Below are 12,027 nucleotides of genomic sequence, written 5' to 3'. Positions count from 1 at the left end.
AATGATGGGGGTAAATGATTACACCCGTTGGCCCAGCTGGTAGGTGGCAAAAGTATGACTTGAACCTATATATAAACTCTGATCTGGGGAATTACATAAGGCATAGAAGACAATACACCTACTCATAGAAATTTACTTTAGCAAAAATACCTAATTTTTTTCTCAAGTAGTTAATATTGAGTCTATAGGTTTTGTCAAGCCACTGGTTGTAATTTAAGTTTTTTCTTTACTCTCTTTTTTACATTACCTTTTCTAATTGTAAAAATAACACAGAGACGTCTGGTTTAATGTGATTACTCCTGTCATCATTCCTGTCTTTGCAGTAAGAAAAAGAGTAACAAAATAAAATCATCCACAGTCTTGGACCCTGAAAGGAATTGAGGTAGAAGGCAAAATATCACCCTGTTACTTAGAGAGACAGATGAATGTAGAAGTTACCAGCTGATCTCTTGCTTACCTGGACCAGAAGACGCTATAGACAAATGATGTTAGGAACACTTAATAATAATTTCGATAAGTTTCTGGCAGCTGAGTGCTTACTACTGCAAGAATGATAAACTCTTGGGTACCCATTTTTGAGGAAGATTTTGACACTTTTGTGGGTTTCTACCTCTAGAAACTCTACCACATTTTCATGGTAAGATCTGAGAAAAGACCTGTTATGGCTGTGCTAGGGGAAGGGGAAAAGTAATCATTGTGAAATATGTGCAGCATAACAAAACACTCTTGCCCAGAAGCACCCTCCTGATCTTACCTGAGTTGGACAGAGAGGGGAGAAATTATACTATTGAGTCAATGTTTGTGAAAGTCACATCCTAGGAACACAAGCTCATGAAAGATTAAAATGTAATCATAAGATTACAAAATAATTCTCTTTTCCAATACCTCACTATCATGTCAGCAGGGCCCAGTATAATAAGAGATTTCAGCTGAAAGAGCTTTAAGATAAGATCTCTCCAAATGAAATACCAGGGAAGCCCTTAAGTCAAGAGGTGACAAAAATTATACTCAAGTAATTTGAAGCCTCTGGAACTTAACAGCTTCAAGAAACATTGAACACAGCCCAAGTCCTACCAAGATTTCTGTGCATTTACTTCATTTCCTGTTGGTCAATTAATATCTCCTAATTTCAATAAAAAATCATAATGTAAGAAAAAAATGTGGTTTTTTATTAGGGAATATTGATTATACTGAATAATCTGTTTCACTGTGGCATTTTCAGGCATTGTATAACGCTTTTGATCATATGCACCTCCATTAGCTTCCCTGGGCCACCTCCTTCTCCCTTTCATCCCTTCTCTTCTTTAACAGATTCCCTTCTACTTTCCCTCTAGATTTCCTTGAGAGAAAACAGAAGATACTTGCCTTTCTAAATCTGGATTACTTCTCTTAACTTGATGATCTCCAGTTCCATCCATTTTCTTGCAAATGACATAATTTCAATCCTTATGGCATATATGTATTATGGCATAAATATATATATATATATAACATATATATATATATATTCCATTCATCCACTGTTGGACACCTAGGCTAATTCTATAACTTGACTACTGTGAATTGTGCCTTTATAAATATGAAACTTTTAATATGCTGACTTTAATTCCTTCAGATATATATCAATGAATAGTAAAGTAATGAATGGTAAAGATGTATTGTATAGTAATTCTATTTTTAGCAAAAACACAGAAGTGAGAGACAAAGCATCAGAACCAAACACAGATATGGCTTAGATGGTGGGATCAGTAGGCAGGAAATTTACAATAAGTAAGCTTAAATATGTTAAGAAAACTAATGAAGAAGTTGACAGTATATAAGAATACATAGATAAATATAGACATAGAGACAGAAGTCTGACAAATAAATGAAAGGAAATGCTAGGGAAAAAACTGTAACAGAAATGAATAAGATCTATGGTAGGTTTATCAGTAAATTAGACAGCAGAGTCAAAGAAAAAATTAGTAACTTTGAAGATAAGTTCATAAAAACTTCTCAAACTGAAATACAGGAAAATTAAAAACAAACAAATAAAAGACAACATCTAAAACTGAATAGATCAGCCAAAAACTATGGGATAATTTCAAAAGATGTATATAGCAAAAAATCAAAGGAGAATGAAGCAGGACAAAATATTTAAGTCATGATAAAACCGAAGCTCAGTTTTGGGAATTTCAGAGAACACAAAGTAGAATAAATATTAAAGGAAAAACTAAACAAAATAAGAGTACCTAGCATATTGTATTCAAATTCTAGAAATCAAAGAGAGATTATCTTGAAAAAAATGAAGGAAATAACAAAGAGGAGAATTATAGTGAGTATCTTTGCAGAAAACATGCAAACAAGAAGAGAGCAGTGGGAACTATTTAGAATATTGAAAATAAAACCCACTGTCATGATTTACATGAAGTGTCTTGCAAAGACTTCTGTACTGAAGGTGTGATCTGCAAGATAGCAGTGTTCAAGGATAGGGCCTAAAGAGTTAATTGGATCTCAAGGACACTGACCTCATTAGCAGATTAACCCATTGATGATTTTGTAGCTGAATGGGCTTATTAAGAGGTGAGGCTCATTTGGAGGAAGTAGGCCACAGAAGGTATAGTTTAGAAATGTTTCTCCTTTTCCAAGTCCCTTTCTTTGGCTCTTTCAGATGGGAATGGGGGCTCTATTGAGAATTGGAGGAAGGTCATTCATGTTATATTCCAGCAAAGAATTTGCCTACATTTTGTTCATGTCCTAAGAGTTTGTGAGAGGTTCTGCTCAAGGGCAATGGGACAGTTTATCTGTTCATTGAAATGTCAAGACAGCCCAGTGTTCAATCTGTAGTATGGATAGTCCTGGCTGCTTTTAGCTCAATTTACAGTGAGAATCTGGAACATAAAGCAGGGAAGAAATATTTGAAAAAGTTTTTAGCTTGTCCAGAAAAGAAGCACACGTAAAATTGGAACCAAAGAAGTTGTGGTTGTTAATGAGATTAGTGCCTTAAATAGAAGCCAAGCACTTTGCCCTGGGATAATAGGAAATACAGTGTGAGGGCATCTTAATAATTAGCCAGATCTCATCCTCAAGAGTGAAAAAGTGTAAACTCCTTTAAAAGAAAGACTTGGCTTGGAGAAAAGAGCCCTAGGGTGCCATACCCACTCAGGTCTGTCTGGATAAGTGTCTCCCTAAGTTCAGCCATCTAAGCACTTAGTGACCACTGCAGCTGTGATGCAAAGGGGCCTCGCTACTGGTTGAGTGGGTGGCATACCTTGATACCATTCACATGATTCTGCTTTTGTACATATGCAGAGTGCAAAAGCTATGAGATTGTAATCTTCCACTCAGATTTGAAAAGAAAGCCTAAGAAGCCATGTAATGTGTGACAGGGACACACTCCCTTCCAGGAGCCCTGAAATGGTGATGTGTGAAACTATCAGTGAGGCCAAAGCTACAGTGAAGACCCTAGGAAGTTGGGGATGGCAGAAATGGAGAATGTTCACTGTGCAAAGCTATAGGTGGTGAGCGCAGCCAGCCCAACAGAGAGGCCATTTGGCTACAACCTGGAATGTCAAGGGGACTGGACTGTCCAAGTCCTTTGGAGCTCACATCTCTCAACCAAGTACCCTGGATGCTGGACATGGAGCTATAGGATTTAATGTTTGCCCCAATGGGTTTTGATTTTACTTTGTTCTAATTCCTTTCTATCCCCTTATTTCCTCTGCCATGCTATTTCTACTTGGAAGCAGCTTGTTGTGAATTAAAACTGTAAGCTAAAATAAACCCTTTGTCCTTTAAGTTGTGCATACCATGTATTTTGTCCCAGCTACAAAAAAGCTGACTAATTCACACACCAGTCTAAAATTCTATATTTGATAAAATTAACCTTCAGAAGTGATGAAGAAATTGGGAAGGATTTTTTGACAAGACTCAAAAGCACTTGCAAAGCTCTAGGAAATAAAAACAAAATAAGTGAATGGAATTGTATCAAATTAAAATTCTTCTGCAAAATGAAGGAAACAATTGACAGAGTGCAGAGACAACCTAAAGAATGGGAGAAACTATTTGATAACTATATATCTAACAAGATTGATACACAGAATTCATAAATCTTTAGAAATTCAGTAGTGAAAATGCAAATAACCCTGTTTTAAAAAGGCAATAGGTCTAAATAGATATTTCAATTACTCCTATTATTTTCCCTTATATCTCCTCCTTCCTTTTCCTAATTTCCTTAATTTTGTCTAATCATAGTTTCCCTTCTACTTTTATATCATCCTTTTTCAGATTGCACATATTAGGGAAACCATGTAGTACTTGTCCTTCTGAATTTGACTTACTTTACTTAAAATGATGACCTCTAGATCTATCCAATTCCCTGAAAATGATGTAATTCTTTCTTCTGTACAGCTGAATAATATTCCATTGTGTATGTGCATATATATATATATATAGAGAGAGAGAGAGAGAGAGAGAGAGAGACATATAGATACAGATATCTTTATCTATTTATCTATTGATCTGTCAAAGGATATCTAAGCTGGTTTAATATGTTGGCTTTTGTGAATTGTGCTGGAATAAACATGGTTTTTTGATGTCCCTATAGTATGCTGATTTTAATTCCTTTGGGTATATAACCAAGATTGGTATAGCTGGTAGTTCTATTTTTAGTTTTTTGACGAACCTCCATACTGATTTCTGTAGTGGCTGTACTAGTTTACAGTCCCACCAGCAATGTAAAATCCCCTCCATCCTTGGCAGAATTTATTGTTTATTCCATTGTTGATGATAGAGATTCTGAGTGAGATGGAATCTGAATGTAAATTTTATTGCAATTTTTCCTAAGGGTTAAAGATAATGAATATTTTTCTCTTTATTTGTGTGTGTGCGCACCCACTTTTTGAAAACAATTTTTAATATTCTTATTGGCCATTTGTACTTCCCTTGAGCATTGTGTTTTATTTATTTGGCCATTTATTGATTGTGCTATTTGATATTACACCTTTTAAAGTTCTTTGTACATTGTCCTGTGTTGGAAGAAGAGTTGGCAAAGATTTTCTCCCATTGTGCATGTTGTCTCTTTATTCTGTTGGTTGTTTACCTTCCTGTGCAGAAAGTTTAGTTTGCTGTAGTCTTATTTGCTGATTTTTGCTATTATTTCTTGTGATATTGAAATTCTATTCATAAAGACTGCTTGTGCCTATCACTTCAAGTATTTCCCCTATGTTTCTTTTCTTGACGTTTCAAATTTGCAGGTCTTTTATCTAGGTCTTTGATCTATTTTCACATGATTTTTATACAAGTGAGATATAGGGCTCTAGTTTCAGTCTTCTACATAGTCTTTCCAGCAATATTTGTTAAAGACACTGTCTTTTCTCCAACATGTGTTTTTGGCTGCTGTGTCAAGAATCCAATGGCTTTGGGTTTGTTCGCATGGATTTGTTTCTGTGTCCTATATTGTATTCCATTGGTCTATGTGTCTATTTTTGTGTCATTACCATGCTGTTTTTGTTACTATGGTTTTGTAATATGATTTGAAATTGGTTCTGTCATGATACCAGCCTTGCTTTTTGCTTAGAGTCGCATTAGCTATTTTGAGTCTTTTGTGTTTCTATATGAATTTTAGGATTACTTTTTTATGGTTCTATGGAGAACATCATTGGAATTTTGATGGACATTGCATTGAATCTGAAGTTCACTTTTGGTACTATGACCATTTTAACAATGCAAATTCTGCCATTCCATGAACATGGGTAGCCTTTCCATCCTCCAGTGCCTTCAATTTCTTTCTTCAGAGTTCTGTAATTTTTGTTGTAGAGGTCTTTTAACTCTTTGGTTGTTTCCTAAGTAATTTACTTTGAGACTATTATGAATGGAAATGTTTTCCTCATTTCATTCTCAGCTAGTTAATTATTGGTGTATAGAAAAATTATTGAATTTTCAGTGCTGATTTTATATCCTGTGTCCCACTTCATAAAGTATTTCAAAAGAGCTACCTCTGTGGCTCAGAATCATCTAGTTTCAGTATGTTCTGGGTACTGGAAACTTTAATTTTGGCAGAAAATCAAAATGTATCCATCTTCAACATGTTCCTTTTGCCTCACGTGTTACTGGGAAGGTGCTGAGAGCTAACTGTTTGAAATTGTGACAGCCACCCCCTTATTCCCTGAATATTCAGTAAATATTGCATATACCCTTGGACTGCCTAAGATGTCTTTGTACATTGCTGTAGGTAACATTGTTCCTGCTATTAGCCTGCTTAGAAAAACTTGCTGGCTTAACAACAACAGTCATTTATTCTCTCACAGTTCTGGAAGCTCGAAGTCCAAAAGCAAGTGCCACCAAGATTGGTTCTTTGTGAGGCCCCTCTTCCAGACTTGCAAGTGACAGGTGGCAGCCATACTGTGTCCTCACACAGCCTTTCTTTCTCCTTTGTGTGGCACGGAGAGGGTGCAGAGAGAGATAGGGACAGGGAGATCCTTATCTACCCTTTGTGGTCTCTTCCTTTTCTTATAAGGACTCTTTTCTATCATACCAGGGCCCTATTCTTATAAACTCTTTTGACATTAATTACTTCCTTAAAGACCCTATTTCAAACACAGTCACATGGGAGAACAAGGGCTTCCATATATGACTTTTGGGAGAACACAACCCCTTTCATAACAGATTCTAAGCAGGAGAGTCAGGGCTGAAAATCAATTAATGTATAGTTTTGAAGGCCTACCTCGAGGTTGTGGGTGACGTGGCTCATGATGGGAAGAGAAACGGGGCATTGTCAACATCATGAGTTGTCATTATCATCTTCATTAAGAACGAATGAGCTGCACTATCTGCAGCTATCAATTTTTCTAAGGACTTTGTTTTTTCCCCCCTTTGGGCTGTGGTTAGGTCCCTTTCTGAAATGTTGTCAAACAATGTCAGAGGAGGTATTGAATTGTGACAACAGGGCTGACTGATAGTGGGAGGGTTTGTGGGCTCCAGCTGTGTGTGTCTCTCTTGAAGACACCATGACTTTGATCCTGTGAACTTTCCTAGGGTTGGTTAGGACCCTTGAATATAATCCCATGAGAGACTGGGGTCATTTTGGAGATACTCCAATAGCTAAGAGCCTTTCTTCTTATTTTGATGTGGCCTTTGGTCAGTTTAGGTCTCTGCTCTTGCTTTGGTTTTACATCATAATCCTTTCCCTGTCTCTTGTGGTATCAAGTGCAATTTGTAGTCTTGTCTGAAGCCACTGGCTCACTTCACAGATGGCGAATTGCAGTTGAGAGTAATGGGCCTATTCTGTTCAGCCCAGAGAGTATATTAGTGTCTGATAGCCTATAACTGCTGAACATTAGACATCCTTCACACTGCTCCAAGGTCATCTGTAGGCCTGCCTCTCCCTCCCCTTCCTCACTCCCCTCCATCAGATCTGAATTATACCAGAGTCATTAGGCCATTAGGAGCTAGTTCTGGGACCATGGAGCAATGAGTCTTTGTTACTGTTCTGAGTCAGTTTTGCTTCAACTAACTGAGCAGACTGCTTCAGCTCTTGAAAGCGAACCCGATAAAACTGTAAAGCCAAATGTAACTAAGAGCCCCTCAGTCTTCTCTTGGAGTGTCAGCTACAATCTCTAGGAAGCATTGTTTTAAATAGAATATCAGGAATCAAGCAGCTGGTAGAGTATATTAACAAAGCATCCGAAATATTACATCATATGTGAACAACATGGTGATGGCAATTTTGATGCCACAGTTGGCCTCAATCCTAATTAAATGAAGCAAGGTATCTGAATGTGCTTCGCAAATGCTTCACCCATACTATTGCAAATGTTTGTTGTCTTCCTTTTTACTTTTCCCCCTTACACTTCTTTCCCTCCCTGTTCCTTTCTTCCTCCTTTCCTTCCTCCTTTCCTCCCTTCCTCCCTCCCTCCCTCCCTCCCTTCCCTCCCTCCCTCCCTCCCTTCCTTCCCTCCCTCCCTCCCTCCCTCCCTCCCTCCCTCCTTCCTTCCTTCCTTCCTTCCTTCCTTCCTTCCTTCCTTCCTTCCTTCCTTCTGCTCCTTCTCATTTTTTCCCCTGTATTCCACTTTCTTTATTTTCTGAACCGCTACATTCAGTAGGGGACATTGCACCAGAGAAGACTTTTTCCTAGTTTGTTTTATATTTCAGATATGGCTGAGTATTTTCAAATGTGACTTCTCCTCATTTTCACAGCTCTGACATACCTTTCCTGGAAATATCAAGACTGGTTTTAGAAATACTTTGAAGTTTTAGTTATTAAGGATGCCATAGTGTTCAAACTATGGAAATTCCTAGGCCCAGCTCCAGCATGAAGGTTGAAGTCCCTCCTATATCACAGGTGAGAGATTGTGTCAGCATTGAAGAGAGGAGATGAGGACAGGATAAAGGGAGAGAGAAGCTCTTATATTAGAGCCCAGGTTTTCTGGATCTTAGTCTAGGCCTGATTTTAGAAAACACCCACATGGATTATATTGAAATGGCTACAGTTCCAAAAGTTTAATGTTTTCCTCTACTTCCCCACTTACCTGAAACTAATGCTCTATATTTAATGGTAAAGTTTGAGAGTGCTGAATGACAGTAATATTTTTTCTTATCTGAATTTTGAGCAAATTGAGTGATAAGACAATGAAATAGGCCAATGAAGACCATTTATCAACTTTAGCAAGATAAATCTGATACTGAAGAATGGATATAGCCATGAAACCATATGGCCAGGCAGGTCCTGATGTGTCTGCCCCAGTTGGTCATTGGCCTGGGCTGTCCCTGGTATGACCATGACCTTGGGTGAGGAACCCGTTTTCTGATGAGGGACTCCCTGACTGCTCTCAGCTGCCTCAGAACATCTGGGGGCTGATTCTCAAAGTGGGGTGTAGCAGTGCACATACCACTCCACAGTGGAACATGAAGATCTGAGATAAGATGAGGCAGGCATCTTGCATGTTTGGTTAGCAGCTCAACTATGCCATAAAGGATCCATCTATTTCCTGTATTTTTCCTTAAAACTGACCATGTTCTGTCTATTTCTCTTTATAATGCTTAGAGGGTTTCTACGATGCTGAAGTGTTATGAAGATATAACCACATTCAATAACGAAAGATGGTCTATTTTATGCCAAATTATCTCCTGCTAAAAATGTGGAAAACTTCACTTGCATCTTGTTGACAGGCTTCACTCTAGGTCCTATTATTCAGAACTGAGTCACAGGATTTTACCATAACTAGTCACTAGGAGAGGAAATGAGAGAGTTATATTTGACTTTGTACAAATATGACTCTGTTTTAGAACAAGAGATGGGGCTGCCTTTCTTAAAGAAGGTAGAAGGTGGAAGCCCAAACAAATTGATGATTTTGAAGAGGAGACAATGGCATATGTCTCAGCAGATGAACCTGTCTGTAATATGTATTCAGGGGTTTAGAATATTATATATGCTATAATATTTTCAAACTTGAATACAATCTTTAAATTGCTTGCAGAACTATTTACAATACAGACTCTGATTCTGTAATCCTGGGATAAGGTCTGTGAATCCATATTTGTCACTTTCCTGTTGCTGGGACGAAATATTGTATACCTACAACTTAAAGGAGAGATTTATTTGGTTTATGGTTTTAGACGGTTTGGTTCATTGTTGGTTGGCTCCAAGGCAGCAATGGCAGGGTGGATGGGGATAGTGGAGGCAACCAGGAAGCAGAGAGACAAAAAAAGGAGAAGGGGAAGGAGGAGGAGGAGGAGGAGGAAGAGGAGGGGGAGCGGGAGGGGAAGAGGGAGAAGAAGAAGGAGAAGGAGAAGGAAAAGGACTCTAATAGATTCTATTACTTGAACTAGTTCCCAGGGTTGCCAAGGCTGCTACTCTGAGGATCACACTTCGTGTTGCAGACTACTAACATAGCTAAAATTTATTTAGTATTTATCATGTGCAGATATATTTTAAGCATTTTCTTAGGTTATCTCATTCAATCCTCATAATGATTCTATAAGGTATTGTCTGTTTTATAAATGACAGAACTTAGGAAGTTTACTTACAGGTGGAGATTCTCAGTCTATAGATCTTGTATGGATGTTTGGGGACTTAGTTTCTGTAGACACCATATAACTATTGATAACTATGAGCTAATGAATTTATGGTTCATGATCTCTAAAAGTTTAATCTCACAGGACTTCAAAGATCTCAACTAATTTGTAAGTACAAAATCTAGTGACCTTTTTTTTTTAGTTTAAGAGTGTGGGATCCAGTATATCATAGAACATACTTTTAATAAATGTACTACCATCTGGGTAAAAATTGAGGGTATGGGATTTAGTTTGTCATGTTTCTTGCCTCTATTAAAAAAACAAGCTATAAATTATCAATAATTGATGGCACCACAGTCTGTGAGTGGCAGCCACAGTGGAAGTCACCAGGACTTTTTAATGTTTAACACCTAAATCATGAAGACAAAGAGGTCCTCTAAAATAGTGAGAACATTACTCTTTTAGGGGGCCAGCTTGAAGTTTTGTGAGACCTTAGCTGCCTGCTTCCCCATCATTTCTCTTTCTCTGTCTCTCCTTCCCCCATGTTCTCCCTTCTTTGTCTTTTCCATCTTTCCTTCCTTTTACACAGTTTTAAACAACAGACATCTCACATTGCCCCAGGTGAAAGCTGCCTGGAAGTAAGAGGCATTTAAACAGGAGCAAGTACTGCAGATAATTTGTCTCTCAATACTGTCTGTCAGCTGAATAGGGCCTAGTGGGTAACCATGTCAAACTCCCTGTGTCTGTGGAAGAGGGTAGGGGAGGGTCATTATCTCACTTGTTAAGGTTTTTACCCCATCAGCTTCAATTAAGTTGAAGCTGCAATGAGTTTATTTTATTTGTTTGAGTAGCTTTGCTGGTATAACAGAGAATAGAAGAAGAAGAAAACCAGCAGCCAAGCATAGAATTGAAAACTCTGTGCAGGGCCAGATTCACATGGCCTAGTGCTGTATGCTTGGCTCAGCTGTCTTAAAATTCTTAGCAGTATTTAAACAAAAGGTCTTACACTACAGTTTGTGCTAGGCTTTAAATTATCCAGCTGTTCCTGTTTCACTGACCTTGAATCCTTCATTTACCCTGGATTTAGAGTTTTCTGCATATAGTTTGAAATCCCAGGACACTACACTTTCCTTAGAATTGCAGAATTGACTTCCACTTGCCATGTGAGAAATTGCAAGGAGAAGGATGCTAAGATCTGGTGGAGTCTGTATTGTGAACTTTCAATTGGCAATCTGCAGGAAAACTGTAGAGATGAGAAGTATTTGTTGCGAGTAGTATTTGTTGAGACTCTACTTTGTACTTAGTGTTTTATAAATAATGTTATTTGATCATGCCAATAATTCTCCATAGTAGGCATTCTATAGATGAAGCTAAGAGAGGCTAAGTAATTTAGCCAAGATCATACAGTCAATAAATGGCAGAGTTAGGAATTGATCTTAGGCCACATTGCCTCTAAATGTCGGTAAATGCATTACCTTTTCAACATAACTAGCTATTGAATGTGCATATTTATGATTGGGATTAAGAGAGGTGAAATGATTGGATGAAAAAGTGGTGCAGAGAACTGAGAATGGGCATAGCATTTAAACCTTCAGTTTGGAGAGTGAGCTGAAGAAATGAAACTAGGAACTGAAAAAGTGGATGCAATAAGATGTTAGCGTAAATAGGTAACAACCGAAGCTCTGAGATGACAGTGGATGCCACGTTCAAAGGAAAGTGTAAGATGCCCATGAGCTATTGAGAGATTTAGCCAAGAAGCATAATGTCAAACTCTTAGCTCCATTAGCCACATTAGACATTGCAAAACAAGATAGAAAAAGTGAAGATAGAGAGGATCTTTGTAAAGGGGAATTGTGGAAAGTTTTTGGTGTGCTGTCAATCCTATCATTCCCTAAGTGAGATGGGGAGGGGTTCTGGACCAAATCTTCAACTTTATAATGGGTTTCACTGATGTAGGCTTCATGGATGTCCTCATTGATTTAAAGGACAGAGTGGCCTCTTTCTAAAGACTTCCAGAGAAGTCTACAAGGGTTC

This window comes from Heterocephalus glaber, unplaced genomic scaffold (assembly GCF_053883595.1).
Source record: "Heterocephalus glaber isolate CG9 unplaced genomic scaffold, H.glaber_assembly_v1.0 deba00000594, whole genome shotgun sequence".
Classification (NCBI taxonomy): domain Eukaryota; kingdom Metazoa; phylum Chordata; class Mammalia; order Rodentia; family Bathyergidae; genus Heterocephalus; species Heterocephalus glaber.
The sequence above is the reverse complement of the archived record's forward strand: the minus strand, read 5'-3'. Positions refer to the sequence as shown.